Here is a 24767-nt window from a genome sequence, read left to right on the forward strand (position 1 = left end):
AACCTCTTTGAGAGGACTAAGGGAATGGAATAAAATACAATATATTTAATGGAAATCTCACTAGGACTAAACAAAAGAGGCCTTTAATCTCCTTACCTAGCAATGTGGTGTCTGACTCTCTTAGAAGCCATCACCCAATCCAAGTTAATGTGAAATTTTCCATCTAACATCACATCAATCTAAAACGTGTATTTGTGATATTGCGATGTGTAATATGAAATATACATTTCATCTTTATATCTTTTTTGGCCCAGAGCTCCTAAACTCTTGGAATTTCCTAAGTGATGAGTGTGATAAAAGTGTCTTTTGTTATCTTAATGAGATGACTTCTCAACCCCCCCCCCCCGTAAGGTAGGTAAGGAAAGAACCATGCAAATGATTAGAAGGTTGGAACTGTTAGTTCCACTCCCCAGATCTCTGGGGAGGGGAGAGGAGCTGGAGTTTGAATCTATTGCCAATAGCCAATGATTTAACCAATCAGGTTTGTGTAATGTAACCTCCATAAAAACGTAAAAGGGGAAGATTTTTTTCAGTCTGATGAACATCTGGGGAGTCAAGGAGAATGACCTGCTCAGGGATCACAGAAGCTCTATATCTGTATCTTGCCCTGTATATCTCATTTGGCTATTGATTTGTATCCTTTAATATCCTGTGTAATAAACTGATAATCTGGTGAGTAAACTCATTTCTTAAGTTTTGCAAGACACTCTAGCAAATTAATCAGACCTAAGGAGGGGGTCAGGACTTCCCAGGTGACACAGTGGTAACGAATTCGACTGCCAGTGTAGGAGACAAAACAGATGTCGTCTCAGTCCCTGGGTGGGGAAGATTCTCTGGAGTAGGAAAAGGCAGCCAGCTCCAGTATTCTTGCCTGGAAAGTACCATGGACAGAGGAGCCTGCTGGGCTATAGTCCATGGGGTCACAGAGTCGGACACAACTGAACCACTAAACCCAAGGATGGGGTCATGGGAACATCTGATTGATAGCCGGTCAATCAGAAGTACAGATAACAGCTTGGATTTGCGATTGGCATCTGAAGTGGAGGCAGTCTTATAGCCCTGAGTCCTTAATCTGTGGGACCTGACACTCTCTCCAGGTAATAGTGTCAGGATTGAGTTGAATTGTAGGGTACCAGCTGGTGTCAGAGAATTGCTTGCTAGAATACGGAAAATCCCACACACGGTGGAACTGGCTAATCAGAATCTTAGTTATGAACTAGGAAAATGCTTGAATGTAATAAATTTACATATTTAAGGGACATACTTAGGCCAAAGTTCTAGGATCAATGTACCTAAAAGACCACACTCTTTATGCACAAACAAATGTCTCTGAAACAGAAAGAAGAGTAATTAATTTATTTCCAAGCCAGTTAACCAATCCCTTGTGAATGACCATCTTCCAATACCTGTCTCTAAGGTGTTTTTTCTTTTTTTCTTTTCTACAAACTGTAACAACTGCCAACTTGTCAAATGGTGAAGCTTTTGTTTCCCCTTGGCAATAGATCCCTGCCCTGAGTGACAGGATTTCCATATTGACAACTGCAAAATGTCCCAAATAACCCTGAAAAGCACCTGGAGTTTAATTTTGCATCTTAACATCCAGAAGGAGTCTTTTTTATTATTTCTCACATGTTAAAGTGAGGTTATTTATATACCTCACAACTGATGGTGTGATGAGAGCCAAGCTAAGCAGAGTATTTGAAAAATTCAATAAACTTAGCTTCCTGGGAAATGATATACTAATGTCTTTCAAAAGATTTGAATGATCTGCCTAAAATAGCAAGGAATTTTAAGACATCCTTTCATTTAAAATAATAATAACAGAAGAACATCTAGTCATCTTAACAACCAAAATGCAAAGGATGAATAATTTGCCACAAAAGACCTCAAGCTTTCCATGTCAAAGTGTAAGTAAATGCTAGAGAACAAGTGAAAGATACATAAGTATTTCTGCTGCAGAAGAGGTCTCTTTGAACAAAAGAGGGAGAACCATATATCTTTCTCCCTAACAGCAACTCTTTATCACTAAAAATAGCGCACTGGAAACTGACAAAGCGGAGTGTTTTTGAATAAGCCTGAATTATAGATAGTGACCTGAATAGGAGCAATGAACATGACTCAAAACCATTCACGTGGCAGTCCCTGCCAGGATTGTAGTAATCTCTCAGTCACCTAATTGGCATGTGAATGTGCGCACGCGTGTAAATACAAAGTTTTATCTGAGAGATAGGATTTCTCTTGTTTTTGCATACAATTCAGAGTCACATTTTCTATGTGGTAATATAGATTTCTCCTTAGATTCTGCATTAAGGTTTTCTAAAAATGGAAATTAACAGCACTGCAACAGATCCCCATAAAACTGGAAATTACTATTCTTCTCTCACATCATTCCCATGTACAGCATCAGTCTTCTTTCTCTTTCATCTCATTTTAAAAAAGAAAATCAAACATGCTTTTACCATCTAATAACCTTTCCCCATGTTTCTTATTTATTAAATATACCAGCAAAGTCTTTATGACCATGATCATGTTTTATTCTCAGTTTGACAGACCAAAAGTTAAACTAAAAGCATTTTTTGATAGCTTGACACTGGCCGGAGACCTCAGCAAAATATATTGACTTTTCACCTTCCCCCAAAATTAATGTTTATGCCCTCTTGCCCTTTCACTTTTCTTAACTGAGAATACCAGTCACTGAGACCTACTGGCCTCAAGCCATGGATGTATTGATGAGTTGCCTATTTCCAAGCTCTCCAAGTTCAGGGGTAAGACAGATACTTAAGATTGCAGAGGAAAAAATGAAGGGAAGGGCATCAAAGGTGCAGATCATATTTAGTCTTTCTCCTTGTGTCCAAAGATGAATTCAATAATTTCCTCCAGTTATTTTGAAGCATTGGTGAGTTGTGACTTTACTTTGAATCATCTTAAAACTAATTTTTTTTCCTAATGGTAGCAAGTGGTCAATTTCACCTTACCTTTTTTTTTTTTTAATTTTACTTATTTATTTATGTTTGGCTGTGCTGGGTCTCTGTTGCTATGGAAGGACTTTTTCTAGTTGCGGTGAGCAGGGGCCACTCGTTAGTTGCGGTGCTTGGGCTTCTCACTGCAGGGGTTACTTTTGCTGCAGAGCACAGGCTCTCAGCACATGGGCTTCTGCAGTTGTGGCACACAGGCTTACTTGCCCTGAGGCATGTGGAATCTTCCCAGACAAGGGATTGAACCTGTGTCCCCTGCGTTGTCAGGCAAATTTCCAACAACTGGACCACCAAGGGAAGTCTTTATCTTCTATTAATAAGACGGGGAGTAATGATAGTGTGATGACATATAATTCATCTCTATATGGTCCCTCTTCTATGTTATAGACCACAATTGAACTTACTTATATATACAGCCATTGTAAAAGAACACTTCCTTTTTTATTCATTTCTTTTTTTTCTTGAAGGAAAAGCTAGCATTTTCCTTCAAGGATTCAAGACTATCCGCTGTTTGTCCCTTGAAACAAAATTACCACCCACTGGATTATGGAACCCTATACCTGTAGCAAAGGAAAAGATGGTTGGATGGCATCACTGACTCAATGGACATGAGTCTGAGCCAGCTCTGGAAGATGGTGAAGGACAGGGAAGTCTGGCATGCTGCAGTCCATGGGGTCGCAAAGAGTTGGACATGACTAAGTGACTGAACACAACACAAATACCTGTGGGACATGGATTCTTAATCAGGAGTCATTTTTCCCCCTTAAATCATATTTGTCATTCTTAGGAGATATTTTTGATAGTCACAAGTGGGGGAAGGAGACTGGCATGTGGATGCTGCTAAATATCCTTCAGTGCACAGAAGATCCCACACTATAAGGATCCTGTGTGTGTGCTAAGTCACTGCAGTCATGTCCAACTCTGTGTGACGCTATAGACTGTAGCCTGTCAGGCTTCTCTGTCCATGGGATTCTCCAGGCAAGAATCCTGGAGTGGGCTGCCCTGCCCTCCTCCAGGAGATCTTTCCCACTCGAAACAGCATCTCTTATGTCTCCTGATTTAGCAGGTGGGTTCTTTAGCTCTAGTGCCAGCTAGGAAGCCCCACTACAAGGATCATCCAGTCTCAGCTATCAATAATGTTGAGGTTTAAGAAATTAGCCTGGCCAATCTATGATACCTGGAAAAAATCTTGCACATTCCTTCTTAGCTTTCTTCATGATGTCATTCCAGTCTTAATCCCATAGTGCCCTTCCACCTTTGAATCCCACTCATCTTTCCAGGCACAGTAGAGGATCCACTGCTAAACCTATGTGGAGAGCTCAGGCTGCCTAGAATCCTCCATCAAGCTGTAAGTTCTCAAAAGATTTTTTTCCTCCTTCTGATGGAAATCCTTGCAAATAGATTTATTTGCATTGAATACTGATGAATAGATTATTCATAATTGTCATCTAACTAGATCAAGGCAAGCAGGTTCTATGCTGCAAAAAGAGGACTTTATTTTCTCAATAGTCAAATAATTTTGCATTGTGAGTAATGCATTATGCATTACTCACATAATTTCCTATGTGAGTAAGGTGGCATGACTGTTAAAAGAGAAATAGTTCTGCCCATCCCCCAAAAAAGGAAGGGGAGAAAAAAAAGAAGAAGATGGAATAGGATTATACAGTGGAAGTGAAATATAGATTTAAGGGACTAGATCTGATAGATAGAGTGCCTGATGAACTATGGAATGAGGTTCGTGACATTGTACAGGAGACAGGGATCAAGACCATCCCATGGAAAAGAAATGCAAAAAAGCAAAATGGCCGTCTGGGGAGGCCTTACAAACAGCTGTGAAAAGAAGAGAAGCGAAAAGCAAAGGAGAAAAGGAAAGATATAACCATCTGAATGCAGAGTTCCAAAGAATGACAAGGAGAGATAAGAAAGACTTCCTCAGTGATCAATGCAAAGAAATAGAAGAAAACAACAGAATGGGAAAGACTCAAGATCTCCTCAAGAAAATTAGAGATACCAAGGGAACATTTCATGCAAAGATGGGCTCGATAACTGACAGAAATGGACCTAACAGAAGCAGAAAAGATTAAGAAGAGGTGGCAAGAATACACAGAAGAACTGTATAAAAAAGATCATCATGACCTAGATAATCATGATGGTGTGATCACTGACCTAGAGCCAGACATCCTGGAATGTGAAGTCAAGTGAGCCTTAGAAAGCATCACTAATAACAAAGCTAGTGGAGGTGATGGAATTCCAGTTGAGCTATTTCAAATCCTGAAATGTAATGATGATGTGAAAGTGCTGCACTCAATATGCCAGCAAATTTGGAAAACTCAGCAGTGGCCACAGGACTGGAAAAGGTCAGTTTTCATTCCAGTCCCAAAGAATGCTCAAACTACCGCACAACTGCACTCATCTCACGCGCTAGTAAAGTAATGTTCAAAATTCTCTAAGCCAGGCTTCAGCAATATGTGAACTGTGAACTTCCAGATGTTTAAGTTGGTTTTAGAAAAGGCAGAGGAACCAAAGATCAAATGGCCAACATCTGCTGGGTCATCGAAGAAAGCAAGAGAGTTCCAGAAAAACATCTATTTCTACTTTATTGACTATGCCAAAGCCTTTGACTGTGTGGATCACTATAAACTGTGGAAAATTCTGAAAGAGATACTAATACCAGACCACCTGACCTGCCTCTTGAGAAACCTATATGCAGGTCAGGAAGCAATAGTTAGAACTGGACATGGAACAACCGACTGGTTCCAAATAGGAAAAGGAGTACATCAAGGCTGTATATTGTTACCCTGCTTATTTAACTTCTATTCAGAGCACATCATGAGAAATGCTGGGCTGGAAGAAGCAAAAGCTGGAATCAAGATTGCCAGGGAAAATATCAATAACCTCAGATATGCAGATGACACCACCCTTAAGGCAGAAAGTGAAGAGGAACTAAAGAGCCTCTTGTTGAAAGTGAAAGAGGATAGTGAAAAAGTTGGGTTAAAGCTCAACATTCAGAAAACTCATGGCAAATAGATGGGGAAACAGTGGAAACAGTGTCAGACTTTATTTTGGGGGGCTCCAAAATCCCTGCAGATGGTGATTGCAGCCATGAAATTAAAAGATGCTTACTCCTTGGAAGGAAAGTTATGACCAACCTAGATAGCATTTTCAAAAGCAGAGACATTACTTTGCCAACAAAGGTCCATCTAATCAAGGCTATGGTTTCTCCAGTGGCCATGTATGGATGTGAGAGTTGGACTGTGAAGAAAGCTGAGTACCAAATAATTGATGCTTTTGAACTGTGGTGTTGAAGATTCTTGGGAGTCCCTTGGACTACAAGGAGATCCAACAAGTCCATTCTGAAGGAGATCAGTCCTGGGTGTTCTTTGGAAGGACTGATGCTAAAGCTGAAACTGCAATACTTTGGCCACCTCATGGGAAGAGTTGACTCATTGGAAAAGACTCTCATGCTGGGAGGGATTGGGGGCAGGAGGAGAAGGGGACGACAGAGGATGAGATGGCTGGATGGCATAACCGACTCGATGGACATGAGTTTGAGTGAACTCCGGGAGTTGGTGATGGACAGAGAGGCCTGGCATGCTGCGATTCATGGGGTCACAAAGTGTTGGACACGACTGAGTGACAGAAGTGAACTGAACTGATCCTATCCCATCTCCTTGAATATAGGTTTAGCATATTTCTTAGTGTTTTGTATAGCTTCTTCATGGGCATGAAGGCAGATACGCATCTATTTCTTTGTGGATGATCTAGTTCACAAAACTCTAGGATGTTAGCAACAAAGTGTATTGAGGATCATCTAGTCCAATTCTATCAGTTGAAGATACTGAAGTCCAGACTAATTAATAATTTAAACAGATAATTGTTCTATGAGGTGAGTACTTATAATATCCCTTCAACAGATCAAGAGACTGGACAGGGAGAGGTGATAAAACTTGTCAGAATGGTAGAGCTCATCACTGGTAGAACTGTGCTTCCAACTTAGGTCATCGAGTTCCAGAGTTTATGTTTCAAGCTTCTGTACTACATTGCTACTACATTGAAATTTTGCCCACAATCACATCCCAAATTAGAAGGAAAACTAGAATAATGTTTCATTTCTTCTTTCCCCAGATCTAGTGTTTATACTATGCAATACTATCTCCATTTATTGGAATAATTCTCTGTAGAAATTGAATAGACTTTTTTTTTCCCCCAAAGGCAGAAAAACCACATAGAACCAAACTTCTCTTTGCATAATAAAGCATACTTACACTAACTGGATTAACCACTAATACAATTGATCATCAAAATACCACATAAATGATAGTCAATTTTTCTAATTTTTTTCTCTCCTGTATCTTAAGAATTATCTATTTGGTATATGCAAAGTTTAGAGAAATAAGCACATATCTAGAATGCCAAATTTTTAGATTAAATTTGACAAATACATTCATCCTTTATGAGTATGAAGTAATTCAGTGTCACACAGATGATATATGCAGAACACTGACTTGAAGTGCTTTTATTTGCGCCTATTGAATAATAAAACTCAAAAACTCTTGATTTGTAAAATTTCCCTATTGTTAGATCCTTGAAATCATTTTCTTAGGCATTTCTTAAAGTTTTCTTAGACCACTTAATCCTACAGCATTTTTTTTCAATGAAAAAGCATGTTCCTAAGATCAAGAAACTTGACACAGGGTAAAATTTAACATCTAGGCTAATTATTTTTGCATAATATGCATTAATGTGTCTAATACACATGCTTTTGATAACTCAATTTGGGAAATACTGGTGGAGTACAGAACATGCATAGGAGAGGCAGATTATGGAATAAGAGGGACATCTTACAAGAACAGCAACGTAGCAGCTGACTGGTTTTTTTTTTTTTTTTTTTCCCTCTACTCTTTAAAGGAAGCCAGCCCACTACACATCATCTGACGGGAGGCCCCCACCTCAACATTCTAGGGGACAAAGTACTGACAGGGAGGCAGCCCATCACGTTACACACCCCTGGGACCATCCTTAGATGACCTCCATAATTTGCCCAAATTCAAATGTACCCATCGCATCATGATACTTAATTCAAGTGCTAGTTCTCCTCACCCTTCATTTACAAAATGAGAGATACCCTTTATCAATGCAATCAGCCCACATCTCTCTCCTTCTTAGTGATCCACCACACATGTTGGTATTTGATTGGATTTTTCAAACTATTTTACTCTAATTATTTTATATGCTAATTATTTTTCCTCCAAGTCTTAAATACAAATCCTCTGCAAGTTTATAAAGAATGTTGGAACAGGATTGATAAAATATAGTACATGGCTGTTTATCACTTCAGCCCAATTCTAAGTAAAAAACAAATATTTAATATACATTATCCAAGGAAACCAAGTAGGAATGCTTACAAGATTGACTAACCATGTCATTTAATAAGGAGAACTCCAGGCATTTTTCTTTTTAATAATGTCACCAGATTTTCTTAATGCATTGATCACAAAGAATCATAAGCAGCAAGGTTGAAAATTGGGGGTATCACAGAAATTTAACCAGAAGGAGCCAAGTGACTTGAAATGGTAAATACATTTCTCTGATCATTTTTAAACTGCAAAAAAGGGCATGAAAAGAAACCCGGACATTCATTTACACTTGTTTTTCCTTTCTTGCTAACTAAAACATCATAAAATTAGTTTTAGGCACTTTCTCCTCTTTCTCACACCATCCCATGTCAATTTGTCATATTCCTAAGTCTTTTTTTTTTTTTTTTTTTAGTTTTGGTTAGGATTTGGATAGATATTGGTTGAAACCTTTTCATTCCTTTACATCTTTATATTTTGATCCTCATCTTTTACTTAAGTGACAAAGACAATCAAATTTGTTGAGGAATTGAACCAGTTTTCAAAGGACAGAAAAATTCTCCTTTTTCTATTTCCCCCTTTATGTGCGTTAGAAAATAAAGGTTTACTTAGAACAAACATTTCTAGGAGAAGCTTTACATAAAACAAGAATCTGCTGTTTATCCCTCAGAGAGACATTTACTGCAGTGGTTTAATAAAAGGACTAAAAATTGTCTGGATTTGAATCTCTACCACAATGTCTTGAATAAATTATTCAACGTCTCTGAGCCCCAAGAAGCCTCCAAGAATTTGTTGTTGCTGTTTAGCTCTTTGCAATCCCAGGGACTGTAGCATGCCAGGCTCCTTTGTCCATGGAATTTCCCCGGCAAGCATACATTAATGGCTTGCGATTTCCTTCTTCAGGGGATCCTCCCAGATCAGGGATCAAAGCTGCATCTCTTGTGTCTCCTGCATTGGCAGGCAGATTCTTTATCACTGAGCCACCAGGGAGCCTCAAGGAGCCTACAAGTTTGGGGACTATTAAAATTAGATTCCATACCACTTGCTCCATCCCCATAGTTATATAATCTCTCAAGTAGCAGGGATCTGGAAAAAAAAAAAAAAACAATAGGGCATGAAAGAAAAGTTTATACTATTTTTAATAAACTCTTGCATAATCATGTCAGGCAAAGTTCTAAGCAGTTTACAGATGTCACCCCAGGTAATCCTTATAAAAATCTGTGATCTATATATCTTATTATTCACATTTTATAGATGAGGAGTTTTTGATTCAGATGGGGAAATGATGGGCCTGGGATTCAGCTTAGGCAACCTCACTACAGAGGATCTTTTGCTTTTTGTTGTTGCTGTTTAGTTGTTAAGTTGTGTCCTATTCTTTGGGATCCCATGGACTTTAGCCCACTAGGCTCCTCTGTCCATGGGATTCTCCAGGGAAGAATACTGGAATGGGTTGCTATTTCCTTCTCCAGGGGATCTTCCCAACCCAAGAATCAAACCCACATCTCCTGTTTGGCAGGCAGATTCTTTACCACTGAGCCACTGGGGAAGCCTCTTTGCTTCACCAATGGCCAAAGAAATTGAAAAAGGAACACTGACTTAAACAAATAAGTACATTTCCCTAACAACAAAAAAGATACAAAACTTTTAATATGCTAATATGCATTGGTGACTCTCAAAGAAATATACATGGTAATCAGGGTTTCCTGTAAAGTTTGACTGCAGAATTGAAAAAAAGTATCTTTTTTCAGGAATTCTTTTTATAAGAATTGTACTCCTGGAAAAAGTCTCTGAGGGAGAATGGAAAAATATAAATAAATATTTTAAATCATATAGATCTGTTTTCTGTAAAAGTGTTTCAGTAATGGATTAGAAAAGAAAATAACTATAAATGACTTAATTTCAGAGATGCTAAGTGACAATTTTAGGCAATTTATTCTGGAGGAAATAAAAAACTTTAAGATGAAGAATTCAAATTTTTTTTTTTTTTTAAGTTTAAAGTTTAAAATACGAGTAGGAAAAGCATTTCTCTTAGTCTTGATGAGTGCAACTTTGAACATCTGTCTACTTGAACTTATTTAAGATTCCAGGGCACATTTTACAATTCTGAGCACTGTTACCCACTCTGAATAATTGATTCCCTCCCACCTAACTCCCTGTAGAATGTCAGTTGAAAGAGATATTTCCACTTTCTGTTGTAAACCATTACAGTTATTGTTCCTATTAGGCAATTGATCCATTAACTTTCAAAAGTGATGCATTTCAATACTGGATAAAATATTTGCTTTTATATAATCTCATTAAGATATCTCTGGAGCCTTCTGAATGATATAATCTACATGAATACTGATTTAGTAATTGCAAGTACTACTAAGGCTTAGCTGGGAAAACAATAGACAACACATCATTATAATTACAAACATGTTCATAATCCTTTAGCATTTACAAACTGCCTTCTCAAATTTGATCCTCAATCTTTGTGAAATAGGAGAGGTATCAGTGTCCTCAATTTGTGGAGGAGAAATGTAAATTCCAGAAAATAAGGAAATTACCAGCATTCATACAAAGAGAAGTTAGTAAAACTTGGATTTGTTTTTTAGTCTACATTTCTTACACAATGCGGCTTCATGATTACCCAAAGTATTAACATAAAATGGAGAATAATCTTTCACATAGTTTATTTCTTTGTGTGCTTATTTTTAAATAAACAGATTGGGCTGAGTAGATGATTTTCAAATTTGCTGTCTAAAGTGGTGCAGTCCAGCACTTCTAACAGAGTTTGTATCTTTCTTTAAGTAAAATACATGTTTCTTCCCTGAATTCATATACCTGAATCCCTACTATAAAGTGGAGGAAGGAAGGAAAGAAGAAAATGAGGGAGGAAAGGAAGGAGGAAGGAAAGATGGGTCATGCAGAGAACTATCCTTGTCTATAATGGGAAATGCATCACCTCTGTTGCCATTTCTTATTTCTTCTTCCCAGCCTGCCACCTTATCCTTCAAATCTCAGTGTGGACTGTGGAACCCTCCCTCACATGAGTTTCATTCCTGGCTATGTGAACTTAGTTTATTAATTTTCAATTTTTATTTTATATTGGAGTATACTTGATTTCCCTGGAGGAGGGCATGGCAATCCACGCCAGGATTCCCCATGCACAGAGGAGCCTGGCAGGCCACAGTCCATGGGGTCACAAAGAAGTCGGACATGGCTGAGCGACTAAGCACACAATTGATTTACCAGTTTGTGTTAGTTTCAGATATATGGTAAAGTGAATCAGTGATATATATACATATATCAACTATTTTTCAGATTCTTTCCCCACATAGGTTATTATAAAATATAGAGAAATTAGCCTTATAGCACAGAATTTAGAGAAATCAATTTTACTATTCTTTGTCATGCTCATTCTCTTTGCATATGTGCAAAGAAGGCATTCTTGTGCCAAAGATAATTGTAGCTATTACTGAAATAGACTACACTTCAGGGAATTTAAAGGAAAGGGCACTTAATTAAGGCTTTGGGACTATACAAGCCATAATTCTTGAACATGCTCTTGGTAAGCGGCTTGATTTTGTTGCCGTGGTAGATCATATGATATTTCCTCATTAAGTGTATTTTCCACAAGACACTTGGTTACCTTTTAGCAGATAATGAGCGTGGCAAGCAACACCTTCAGTTTTCATGGCCTAGATCAAGCATACTATGTTTTTATCGTGAATATCAACATAAAATGAAAATATCTAGTTGTGTCCAACAGGACAGGTAGTTATTCATAAATAAATAGATTCAAAAACAGAAAGTAGTCAGAGAAACAGTAAATAAGGGCCTTGCTTCTATTTCAAATGTTGATTTCTTGACATCACACTGTTTCTTCCTTATCCCGATTGTGCTTTCACTAAAGCATTTCTTTTGTTCAAACGTTGGTACCTAACTGCCAGATGTGCACTTGCATCTTCCCACGTGGAGATGTAATAAACCTTAGACGAGTCACTGAAGCTCTACCTGCTTTGGTTCCCTTATTTCTTAGACTGTGATAATAGAAGTAATGCCTACACTAGAAAGGCTTAAGAAAGGTTTAGAAAGGTATGAAGAAGCAAACGAGTAAATGCATGCAAAGTGCCATGGTGATTAGTATATGTGTTCAGGCTTACCAGGTGGCACAGTTGGTAAGGAATCAGCCTGCCAGTGCAGGAGATACAAGAGACACAGTTTCATACCTGGGTCAGGAAGATACCCTGAAGAAGGAAATTGCGACTCACTCCAGTATTCAATTAATAAATGTTAAGTTTTCATTAATATAGGTCCAGCTTAGCTTAGTACATTAATGGAAGTACTACCAAGGGAGACTTAAGAAACAAATATTAAGATCCCATAATTGTCAGTGAGTCTTGGGTTCCCATTTCCTTCAAGCATATCTTCTTACAGTGTATATATTTTTCATCAAGAAAAGAAACATTAGGGAATTCCCTAGTGATCCAGTGGTTAGGACTCTGTGCTTTCACTGCCAAGGGCCCTGATTCAGTCCCTGGTAGGGGAACTAAGATCCTGCAAGCCTCACAGTGTGGCCAAGAAAAGAAACAAGAAAAGAGATAATATCAGCCTAAATGGGGAAATATTTCTGAAATATATTGTAGTCTTATTCTCAGACCATTTCATATAAACAGTAAAGAAAAGAGGTGCTTAGTGAACCTTAGTGAGTCAGGGGGAAGTAAGGGAAAGGAGTAGTTACAGAGTTTGAGATGGACATGTACACACTGCTACATTTAAAATGGATAACCAATTAGAACCTACTGTACAGCACAGGGGGCTTCCTAGTGGCTCAGCAGTAAAGAATCTGCCTGCATTGCAGGAGCCTCAGGAGATGCGGGTTTGATCACTGGATCAGGTAGATCTCCTGGAGAAGGGAATGACAACCCGCTCCAGTACTCTTGCCTGGAGAATCCCATGGACAGAGAAGGCTGGTGGGCTACAGTCCATAGGGTCACACAGAGTCAGACACAACTGATGTGACTTAGTATGCATGCACACACATGTAGCACAGGGGACTCTTCTCAGTGTCTTATGGCAAACTGGATGGGAGTGGAGTTTGGGGGAGAATGGATACCTGTATTATGTATGGCTGAATCCCTTCACTATTCACCTGAAAATATCACCACATTGTTAATCAGCTAAAAATATAAAATATAAAATAAAATAATATAAAATATAAAATAAAATAAAAAGTTTTTTTTAATAGTTAAGAATAAAAAGACAGTGGCAAAAAGAAGAAAAGAGGTGTGTAGAAAAGTCTAACTCAATGTATCAAAATATGTATTGATCAAAGAACTTACAAAGAATAACAGTGATCAGAAAGTATAACAAGTTATCCAATTGGGAAGCAGAGAAAGCTTTAGCAACATGGAAACTGGTGCACAAAATCCAGGGTGGGCTGCCTGGTCCAGGGGAAATTTAGGGAAAACTTTATAAAGAAAGTAAAATTTAAGGTAGGACCTACAAATGTATAGTAAAGAACTAGACAAAGAGTACAGTGGGAGTGAAACCTACAGGTAGATGTGAGAGTGATGTTTCAGGCAGAAAATAATATATGTGAAGACTTGGAGGTAAGATTGTATGGAATTTGGGGAGAACTCAGTGAATTTCAATCTTATTGAAATGGAGAGATGTATATGGAGTGATATTGTTGAAGTGAGTTGAAGTTGGAATGAGAGCTAAACTGGGAAAAAATAAATGGGCTCCAACAAAGAACGTACATTAACAGTTTGGACAATATCCTAAGGGCAATGATCTAATTTGTATTTTCTAAAGAGGGAAGACTGAAAACAGGGAACAGACAGGAATGAATTACAAAAAGATCAGGTAAGAGCTGGAAGCGATAATCCAGAAAAGGGATGAGGATGGGATGAAAGAGCAATGGATAGTGATGCTAGGAATGAAGGGAAATAAATTTGATTGTATTTGGAAGTATGGAAGGCTAGAAGGTTGTGATCATCTCTGTGATTCTGTCTATATGATATCAGGAGTAGAGAAGACCCTCCCACAATCCCTTGCTCTCTTCCTTTCCAGCCCTGACCTGGCAGGATGGCTCCCACAGCTAGAAGTGGTGACAAGAATGGTCAGTCTGCCATCAATGAAGTGTTGACCAGAGAATACACTATCAACATTCACAAGTGCATCATTGAGTGGGCTTCAAGAAGTGTGCTCCTCAGGCACTCAAAGAAATCTGGAAATTTGCCATGAAAGAGATTGGAACCCCAGATCTAAGCATTGACCCCAGGCTCCATAAAGCTGTCTGGGCTAAAGGAATAAGGAATGTCCCATAGCATATCCATGCAAGGTTGTCTGAAGATGAAGATTAAGAATTACCAAACAAGCTCTATTCATTGGTTACCTACTCATCACCATTTTTCAAAATCTACAGTTAATGTAAATTAGAACTAACTGCTGATTGTCCAATAAAGTTATAAGAACCAAAAAAGGAGAAAAAAAAAAAAAGAAGCAAAGATCTAAGGCATAAGCTTCAGGATGGTGTTATGGGAGTAAAGGGCTGAACTGGAATGGGGCAAATACTGAGTATAGATGAAAATGTCAAGAAATTGAGGATCAGGATATGGGTAAAACAGAAGTCACTCCAAATAGCAGAAGAGACCAGTGAGAAATGAAAGATTGTCAGTTAAGTGCTATTTGTTTTTTGTTTTGTTTTTTCAAATTAATGCAGAAAGAGTTAAACATCAGTGGCTAAAACAAAGAAAAAGGAAAGGTTATATAGTTTTATACCATGAGCCTCAAAAGCATGTAGAATTCTAAACATTCTTAGAGGTTGTGGTATGAATATGAGAGAGTATGAAGCAAGGAGGACACCTAGTGTATCTTTCCAATTCTGGGGAAAGGAAGAAATAAAACCACGAGGCTACTTCACATGGGGCTTCCCAGGTGGCTCAGTGATAAGAGTCTGCCTGCCAATGCGGGAGCTCCCTGGGTTCCATCGCTGGGTCAGGAAGATGCCTGGAGAAGGGAATAGCAATCCACTCCAATATTCTTACCTGGAAAATCCCATGGACAGAGGAACCTGGTGGTCTACAGTGCAGGGGATCACAGAGTCAGTCGCAACTGAATATGCATGCAATTCACATGCAGAGGTTGAAAATTAGCTCTCATGTGCTCATAGTTTGTTCAGAGCACCCATTTCCCCATAACACCCCAGCCAATGTAGACAAGCTCATTCTTACAACCCTTTTTATCCATTACTTTGGAGATGAAGGGAATAAAAGAACTGAAGGGAAGTTTGTTGCAAATGGGTCTCCAGATAGTTTAGTGGGAAGGTAGAGAGGATCAACTCCTTGCCTTACTGTTTGCTAGCTTTCAATTTCAGATATTCTTGAACCTTGTATTAAACATTGCTGCTGCTAAGTCACTTCAGTTGTGTCAAACTCTGTGCGACCCCATAGAGGGCAGCCCACCAGGCTCCCCCATCCCTGGGATTCTCCAGGCAAGAACACTGGAGTGGCTTGCCATTACCTTCTCCAATGCATGAAAGTGAAAAGTGAAAGTGAAGTCGCTCAGTGGTATCTGACTCTTAGTGACCCCATGGACTGCAGCCTACCAGGCTCCTCCATCCATGGGATTTTCCAGGCAAGAGTACTGGAGTGCAGTACCATTGCCTTCTCCATGTGTTAAACATTAACCTTAGTCAGACACTGTATAACCCAAGGTTAATTCTGCTGCATGACTCCTGGCATCTCGTTCTACTTCTAGTATTATACTTTGTTGTTCTGTTCAGTCGCTAAGTCATGTCCGACTCTTTGTGACCCCATGAACTGCAGCACACCAGGCTCCCCTGTCCTTCACTATCTCTGAGTTTGCTCAAATTCATGTCCATTGAGGTGGTGATGATATCTAACCATCTCATCCTCTGCCCTTTTTACTCCCCCTCCAGAGGCCCCTCGTCCTGTGCCTCTGTGTAACTGATTTCATCATTTCATGCAACAGTCCTCTAACTTCCTTACTTCTTGTTTTGAGTTCAGGGTAGATTCTGTATATAAGAAAGACTTTGTATAGAGTTTTATGACTTTATTTTAAATCTAACTTTCTGAAGTTCAGTTCAGTTCAGTTCAGTCGCTCAGTCGTGTCCGACTCTTTGCCACCCCGTGAATCGCAGCACCCCAGGCCTCCCTGTCCATCATCAACTCCTGGAGTTCACTCAGACTCACATCCATAGAGTCAGTGATGCCATCCAGCCATCTCATCCTCTGTCGTCCCCTTCTCCTGCCCCCAATCCCTTCCAGCATCAGAGTCTTTTCCAATGAGTCAACTCTTCGCATGAGGTGGCCAAAGTATTGCAGTTTCAGCTTTAGCATCATTCCTTCCAAAGAAATCCCAGGGCTGATCTCCTTCAGAATGGACTGGTTGGATCTCCTTGCAGTCCAAGGGACTCTCAAGAGTCTTCTCCAACACCACAGTTCAAAAGCATCAATTCTTCGGCGCTCAGCTTTCTTCACAGTCCAACTCTCACATCCATACATGACCACAGGAAAAACCATAGCCTTGACTATACGGACCTTTGTTGGCAAAGTAATGTCTCTGCTTTTGAATATGCTATCTAGGTTGGACATAACTTTCCTTCCAAAATCCCTTGTCAGGTACTTAGGTTCAGTTAGCAAATTTTATTCAACTTTTAAATCTAAGAAAACAATAATCTTTAAAGGGCCTTTGAATACTACTTTAAATATTTTAAATAGAATTTATAAATAAGATATAATTTAGATTCATTTTAAACATTTCAATTTTCTGAGAAAAAAATCTCAAGTACTAGAGATTTTTATAAATCCCAGAAACTAATTTATAAATATGATAGAATTTATATAAATGTTCATAACATACTGTACATAAACAGCAAGATTTCAACTTACATCAGCATTCCAAATCAATTACTCAATAACATTTTAAATTGGATTTACGAAGCTGTCACTCAATGATGCCAAATTCTATTAAATTTCACATATACAGAAAGAAATGTATAGATTCTATCCAAAGATAAAAATATCTTCATTTGCTTTTCTCAAAATCTCTCTTTACTTTATTCTAATTGCCCCTAGAGCTGAAGGATGCATAAACACACTAAGAAATATATGTGATGGAAGCAACATATGGCCAGAAATTTTGGCTGGTCATGATCTCTGGACTTCAGAAATCCTGTTCAATTCTCACCACTTGAAACGAAGTCCAATATTATCTCAAGTATTTTTGAGTTTTGTCTATTATTATTTTTCCTGAGTGAGCTCTTGACAGCAACCCTGATCAGACAGAGTAGACACTATCTGGAGCTGCTATGACCATACAGTCCTGACTCCTTGTTACATGCATATAATCACCTGACCCTTTTCTGTACTCATGGAAGTCTGTAGCTTCCACCATGAGTGATAATTAAGATTGGATCTTGCACTTATGTGAGGTATAGGCAAACCTTTTCAACAAATACTAAAGGTATGTGTGCTTAATAAGAATAATACAAATAAAATATCTTTCTGGCTACTGCTAAAGAGTGTTGAGCTCAATGGAATCCTGCCCTTGTTCCATTTTTCTTATTTTCAGAACAGTACAACTCAGGAATATTAACATTTAACTCACTCATTTCCATAGCCAAAACTATGTATGGTCAGTAAGTTGCTAACTTACAGATAGTTTTGTTTTTTTTTTTTTTTTTCCATCCAGACCTCTTTTCTTAGACCCTGGCCCTCTAATGAACTAAATAGTCAATATTTCCACTTGGATGTCTTTTAGTACCTCAAATAAAATTTATCCCAAACGGAACTCATTACCCTTATCTTTATCTTGCCTCTTCTAGGGTTCCCAATTCAATAAATGTGATTACTATTCCCCAAATTGCTCAAGACATAAACCTAATAGCAATGCATGACAGATCCTTTCCCTCAACTTACATATAATCGATCACTTGTCAATACTACTCCTTAAGCATGTTTAAAGCTTCAGTTTTCTCTCTATTCCTATTTAAAGTGATATCTCAGCCTCAACTCTTGCTTCCTTCAAATTACACCTCTCACAGTATTAAATACTCTTTTTAAAAGGTGAAGTTGATTAAAATAGCCCCAAGCTGGATTGCAAAAATTTTCCCCTGCCACTGAAAGTTAGAATCTACTTTTCTATCCTTTGAATTTGAGTTGGTTATATTGTTTACTCTGGCCAATGGAAGGTCTTACACATTGGAGCCTGCTTCTCATAGGTCTTGCAGGACTTCCAGCATCATGCGAGAAAGCTCAGTTTAGTCTTCCGGGCTTAGGTTTTCCTTGGTGACTTTGACAGTAAGGAATCCACTGCTTTGCAGGGTCCAGAGTTTGATCTCTGGGTCAGGGAGATACCCTGGAGAAGGGAATGGCTACCCACTCCAGTATTCTGGCCTGGAGAATTCCCTGGACAGAGGAGCCTGATGGGCTACAGTCCATTGGGTGGCAGAGAGTCGGACATGACTGAGTGACTATCACACACACAGTCTGCTGGAAGGTGAAGGGATATTTGAAGTAGAGACCAGCCATACCAGTGAAAACCTTCTTCAGCCACCAGCCTCTACCCAACACAGCAGCTAAGTGAAGATGTATGGTTAACACCAGCTGCTGCTGCTGCTAAGTCGCTTCAGTTGTGACCCCATAGACGGCACACTAACTAAGACCAGGAAAAAAGCTACCTGACTGAGACCAGCCCAAATTGTCAACCCACAGAGCTGTGAGCTAATTAAACAATTGTTGTTAGAAACCACTAAGTTGTGGAATGGCTTCTCATTAAAAGTTTAACGATACAAATTCTTTGATTAAAATATATCAGTCACTTCCCATTTATCCTTTAAAATTCATTGAAAACTTTTTCAAGAAGAGGAGATAGAGTAGAGATCTCTCTACTCTCAAGAAAAAAAGGCTGAAAAATCTCCAAATTTGACAATAGGCATAAGCCTAAAGATTCAAGAAGCTGCTGCTGCTGCTTCTAAGTTGCTTCAGTCGTGCCTGACTCTGTGTGACCCCATTGATGGCAGCCCACCAGGCTCCCCCGTCCCTGGGATTCTCCAGGCAAGAACACTGGAGTGGGTTGCCATTTCCTTTTCCAATGCATGAAAGTGAAAAGTGAAAGTGAGGTCACTCAGTCGTGTCCGACTCTTAGCGACCCCATGGACTGCAGCCTACCAGGCTCCTCCATCCATGGGATTTTCCAGGCAAGAGTACTGGAGTGGGGTGCCATTGCCTTCTCCATCAAGAAGCTGAGCAAACTCCAAATGGGATAAAATCCAAGGAATTCTGTACTATGAAACATCATAGTCAAACTTACTTAAGAAAAGGAAAGTCTTGGAAGCAGTGAAAAAGAAATGACATGTTACCTATAGAAAGAACATTATTGATGATAGAGGACTTTTCATCAGGAAACATATAAGCCAGAAGGAAGTGGCCCAACATTTTTCAGATCTGAAAAAGAATTGGCAGCCAAGGGTACTACACCTAGTGAGCATATCCTCCAGGAGTGAGGGGAAAAAAATCAAAATATTCTTAGATGAAGGTAAATTAAAAGAACCTTTAACCAGCAGCACTTTACCCTAAAAGAATGGATAGAGAAAACTCTCTAAACAGAAAAGAAATAAGTGAAGGGATTTTAAAACATCAAAGGGAAAAAAACATAACATAGTAAGCAAAAATATGGAATAGTACAAAAGATTATTCTCGCCTGAGTCTTCTAAATTATTTTTTTAACTAATTTATTTTAGTTGGAGGATAATTACCTTAATTACAAATAATATGTGGCTTATGCCATACATCAACATAAATAAATTGTGTTTTAAGAGTGGCAAAAAAATTTTAAATGCTTTTTGTTATGATACTAGAAGTATATAGAGGAAAAGTTTATATTTAATAAATATTTATCAAATATAAACACATACATGAACATAAATATATTAATAACAAAGTAGATACATTAATTACATTAAATATTATTATAAATAATACAAATTAGGGTGGTCAGGAGACAGAGGGAGATGAGGTTTGTAGATTTTATTTGAAATGGTAAAATCATAGCACCATTGGACTATAAGTTATGTGCATAAAATGTAATGCCTACAGCAAGCACTAAGAAAGCTATACAAAGATAAACAGTCAAAAATGCTTAGATAAATCAAAATAGTATTCTAAAATATGTTCATGGAAACCACAGGAGGCAGGAAAATTAAAACAGAAACAAAGAGAACCGTTGAACAAATGGCACTGGAGTAATTAGACATTTACAGACAGGAAAAAATAAACCTTGATATAGTCTCTTACATGATATAAAAATCAACTCAATATGGATCATGCACTTAAATGGAAAATGTGAAACTATTAACCTTTAAAATAAGAGTGAAAAATCAGTACCTATGGCTAGGCAATTAGACTTGATACTAAAATCATGATCCATAAAAGGAAAAATTAGTTAGACCTAATCAAAAATTTTAAATGTTTTGCTCTGTGAAAGACCTTTTAAGAATTGAAAAGCCAATATATAGACTGGGAGGGAAAATAATGCAAACCACAAGTATTGAGCATACAGAAGACTCTCAAGACACACATTAAAATAAACAATTTGAAATGGACAAAAGACACAAGCAGATATTCCAAATACAGATTGCAAATAGGTACATTAAAATGTTTCAACATCATCAGCCACTTGGAAAATGCAAATTATAACCACAATGAGTTATCTCTTCCTATCTATCAGAAGGGCTAAAATAAAAATGAGTGATAATGTCAAATGTTGGAGAAGATGTAGATAAACTGAATCACTCATATGTTATTGAAAGGAATTTTAAATAATATTGGTTGTATCACTCTGTAAAGTGATAAGGCAGTCTCAAAACATTCACTGTAATATTTCCATACCAAGGAAAATTATTTGGCCATAAAAAAGGAATAAAATATTGATACATGCAAAAACCTGCATGAATCTCCAGAAAATCAGGCAGAACATGAAAAGCCAATCACCAAAACTATACACTGTATGATTCCATTTATATAGTATTTTTGAAATGCCAACATTTTAAACTGAGACCAGATTAGTAGTTGCGAGAGATTAATAGTCCTTAGCCCCCCATGACTCAAACAGTAAAGAATCTACCTGCAAGGAGGGAGACGCAGGTTCTGTTCCTGGACCAGGAAGATTCCCTGAAGTAGGGAATGGCAACCCACTCCAGTATTCTTGCTTAGAGATTTCCATGGACAGAGGAGCTTGATGCGCTATAGTTGATGGGATTATGGGGAGTGGGGCAAGAAGGAAGTAGACATGGTTAAAGAAGGCAAACTGACGAATCCTTGTGATGGAAATGCTCTGTATCTTCACTGTGCCAAGTCCATATCCTGGCTATGTAATACAGTTACTTCAGATGTTACCACTGAAGAAAATTGGGCAAAGGATACATGGAATCTCTGTATTATTTCTTACAAGTGCATATGAATCTGTAATTAGCTCAAAACAAAAAGCTACCTTTGAAAAAAATCCTTAGGAAAGCCTAATTCCATGAGATTCTCCCATTATAACCTTATGTGTAATACTGAATTTAAACTTCCTAGCATTTTGCACACTGAAGCTATGTTTCACTTTAATAATTAAGGTTTTCCACCATGGCGAGTGAGATGTATGGAAGTAGCAGCTATATCTACAATGTTTGCCACTGTACTTTCAGTTTTATGCCTGGTTCATAGAAGATCCTAAATAAATATCTATTCTTTGGTTATCAATTGCCATTTCATCAATTCATTAAGACATTTATTTCATTGTCTTACTCCTCTACTCAAAATAATGGTCAGACTCTTAAGTAATCCACTGCAACAGAAACCTTTCTCTTTCAGCTGCCTAACAGACAACCCTCCTCTGATTGTGCCCCCAAACACAATTTGAACTTTGTGCCTTTTGCACAAGTTTTTTTTTTTTTTTCCCCTGCACTTTCTGAAATGATCATAAACCACCTATCTATTTATGCAAATCCTCCAATCCTTTAAGGCTCAGAACAAATCCCACCTCATCCACAAGACCAGCTTCCATTGATCTCTTCCTCAGAGAATTCTGCTACATTATAATGTGAGTTAACATTAGGTGATTTTATCCCCTGCTTTCCTGGTTTACCAGCTGTCTGTCCATGACAACTATGGAGTGTATATGAATGACTAGGGAGTTCATTCATGTCTGATGATCATGACACATTATCTCAAACAGCTAAATATTAAGAAAGTCTTATTTCTGGTTCAGGGCTTTCCCAGTCTACAAGTTTAAAGTAAGTTAGAACTGTTTTGTTATTTTTTAATTTAATTTTTTATTGAAGTATATCTAATTTATGATGTTTCAGGTCTACAGCTAAGTGATTCATATATATATTATTCTTTTTGAGATTCCTTTCTATTATAGGTTGAATGTAGTTCTCTATACTAAAGAGTAGGTTCTTGTTGTTTATTTTGTTAAAAAAAAAACTTATTTACTTTTGGCTCTGCTGGTTCTTCATTGTTGCATGCGTTTTTTTCTAGTTGTGGCAAGCAGGGGTTACTCTAGTTGCAGTGTGTGGGCTTCGCTTATTGTAGAGTCCAGGCTCCAGGGGCGCAGACTTCAGTAGCTGTGACACATGGCTCGGCAGTTGCAGTTCCTGGGCTCTAGAACAAGGGTTCGATAGTTGTGGTCCAAGGGCCTAGTTGTTCCCAGCATGTGGGATCTTCCTAGACTGGGGATCAAACCCAGGTCTCCTGCATTGGCAGGCAGATTCCTACCACTGAGCCACCAGGGAAACCCCTGTTTATCTATCTTCTACGTGGTAGTATGTATCTGCTAATGTCAAACTTCTAATTTATCCCTCACTTCCCTCTTTCCCATTTGGTAACCGTAAGTTTTTATATATATAATCTATCTATTATTGAAGCAAAGCTGTTTTTGAAGCCTCTACCTCTAGAAGATATGAAGAGGTGTTAGCAGGGAATGGATGGCAGAGCTTTAGAGAACAGCCTCTGGAGAGCCTTAGACTTGGGTAATTTATCTTTTCTTCCTCATTTGTGCAGGGTATGGGTAGAAGAATGCTTAATATATTACCCAGTAAAAATTTGTGACACTGAGAGAATCTCCCTTGCAGTTTGGGGATGGTTTCTGAGAAAAGGGCATGGTCCCAGTTTATAATCTCTATCTTGATATATGCATGACTTATAGTGATGCCAGGGCTCAGGAGAAGTAATATACAACACTCCCCAGGTGGCATGATGTATTAGTTATCTATGCACTTTGAGAAACTACTCTGAAACTTAGCACTTTTAACACATACATTATCATAGTTTCTATAGTTCTAATACCCAGGCATGGCCTAGGTGTGTACCTCTGGATCAAAGCCTCTCATGAGGTGGCAGTCAAGTTGTCTCTACTAAAATCTGTGATCACTACTGGGTTTGGTCCATTTCCAAGCTTGCTCGTGTGTCCTCTGTTCATTGTGAACTCTTGGATTGAGGGAAATCCCTGCAGATCCTACACCCTTCACTGACTGTGGACTTGAGCTCTCAGTGCCTAGACACATGGACATGCCCACAGGACCTATCACTGCACCTGATTCCCCAGAGTAAGCAGTCTAAACAGGAGAGAAAGAGACAGAATGAGAGGGAGAGAGAGAGAATAGCCCTCCCCCCACTATTCTTAAAAACTGTCCATCCTATGGGAATCCTAGTTGGAAATGGTATTGACTCCAAGATTTCTAATAAGCTCCCTGAAGACAGTGCATCATAGCTGACAGCTGAACCAGTTTGCTACTCACACAAAAGAGACCAGGGAATAAAGAGAATGTGGCATTTCACAGAGACTTCCCCACCCTGGAGAGCTACAGCAGCTGCCCAGCTGAAAGTTTAAGAACCCTGAAATGTTCCATAAGATATTCCGCATCATTTGCCATCAACACCAGAGACAATACAGGGATACGTGAAGACATCAGATGCCCGAAGCCACAGAGAAATGGCAATGAATAAACCATACACCTTCACAGTCTCTCAACCACAGCAGCAGATGACCCATCCTTCCTGTTTTCCTTGTGACATACAAAAAAAAAAAAAAAAACAGAAAGAAAGAACAAAAGGAAGCATGGAGAACTGGGGAGGAAACTCAGAAAGAAAACTTGAAATTGGAACAATGACTGAAAGAGACTACTTGAATTTGATTATTTCCTGGGAGAATCTGCTCTTTGATTACCCAGGCTAGAATAAAAGTTATTGGTTTGGATTGAACTTGTTAGTTTGGCCTAAAAATAATTTGCCTTCTGCTGAGCAGGGAAGGGGGCATGAAAGAATTGAGCTTATCAAAATAAAGTATGCTACTGATCTTTCAAATTAACTGGAGTCACAACTCAGTCATAGTATACCACTCTGGCACTTAATCATTGCACTGTAGTTTAACTTAATGAATT

General features: G+C 38.5%; 1 pseudogene; it reads left to right on the forward strand.

Moving 5' to 3' along the window:
• The first annotated feature begins 14404 nt into the window (after positions 1 to 14404).
• Positions 14405 to 14753, forward strand: LOC109577652 (large ribosomal subunit protein eL31-like; annotated as a pseudogene).
• Positions 14754 to 24767: the final 10014 nt, after the last annotated feature.

This window comes from Bos indicus, chromosome 24, assembly GCF_029378745.1.
Source record: "Bos indicus isolate NIAB-ARS_2022 breed Sahiwal x Tharparkar chromosome 24, NIAB-ARS_B.indTharparkar_mat_pri_1.0, whole genome shotgun sequence".
In the NCBI taxonomy this organism is placed as follows: Eukaryota; Metazoa; Chordata; class Mammalia; order Artiodactyla; family Bovidae; genus Bos; species Bos indicus.